The sequence below is a fragment of the Entelurus aequoreus genome, linkage group LG19, assembly GCF_033978785.1.
Source record: "Entelurus aequoreus isolate RoL-2023_Sb linkage group LG19, RoL_Eaeq_v1.1, whole genome shotgun sequence".
Classification (NCBI taxonomy): domain Eukaryota; kingdom Metazoa; phylum Chordata; class Actinopteri; order Syngnathiformes; family Syngnathidae; genus Entelurus; species Entelurus aequoreus.
In genome coordinates, this window is record NC_084749.1 from 9419630 (window position 1) to 9420878 (window position 1249).

A 1249-nucleotide genomic window follows, 5' to 3' on the forward strand; every position below is an offset into this window, starting at 1 on the left:
AGGAAGACAAACCAGCCAACTGCCTTCCTTGGGATTGGATATGGATTAGATTAGTTTATTTCAAAGGGGACAATGCAATTTCAATAAAACACATGACTACACATTAGGGATGTCCGATAATGGCTTTTTGCCGATATCCGATATTGTCCAACTCTTAATTACCGATAACGATACCAACCGATACCGATATATACAGTCGTGGAATTAACACATTATTTATGCCTAATTTGGACAACCAGGCAGGCCTGGCCCTAACCAATCTGGCGCCCTAGGCAAGATTTTAGGTGGCGCCCCCCCACATCGGCAGTGAAGTGTGTATATACTCACAAGAAACCGAATAGCTTTGTCTTTGACCTTTTTTTTTACTTAAAGAAAGCAAATTAACATATTATATGAGAATGTTATGTTATGATTATCTTTAACCGAATCACAGCAGTGCTCAAATTAAAAAACAGCATTCCCTCTCATGTGATATTGCTTAATTAACATTAATGATGTGCACTTTAACAACTAGGCTTACAACTATACCTAATAAAAAAAAGGGGTGGAAAAGTGACTATTACCTGCAGGGCAAACATTAGCTAACCAGAAGGCAATAACAATGTAAACAAAAAACACCTGCTTAAAAGATCTAATACAAATGTCCCTGAGGAATGTAAGGTGGTAGTACTGTAATTACCTAACGTTACATTATTATTTTCCATAACAATTTAGCCCCCTCCACAATATTAACCCGACGTTAAAACATAAGTAGCTATTTATTGATTAGCAATTGCCGAATCATGTAACATTAGCTTAATGCTAAAAAGCCAGGTTACTATCACATTCTGTAACAGACAAATAATTTCATGTAGGCTAACGTTACCTACCTGCTACCTCTGTCTTTTTCTCGTTTCTCCTCCTCTTCTTTTCTATTTTTTCTTCCCTGGGCACCTGACAGTTTTGGCCGTTTTGACATCTTGTGTTGATTTTTTGATGTGGTGACGTACAAAAAGAGTCATGATACGGGAAGGGAGGGGGCGCACCGTGCGGGGGGACGGGGGGGGGGGGGGCGTAATATTGTAACAATTAATATTTCTATTAAATAGGCTTTACTTTGCATTTTAATTAACGTGGGATTATTTTTTGTATTTAGAAATAATAGTACCAACTTTTTTTTTTTTTTTTTCCTCCAACATTTGTGGCACTGGCGTGGCGCCCCCTGATGGACGGCGCCCTTAGCATTTGCCTATACGGCCTATGCCACGTG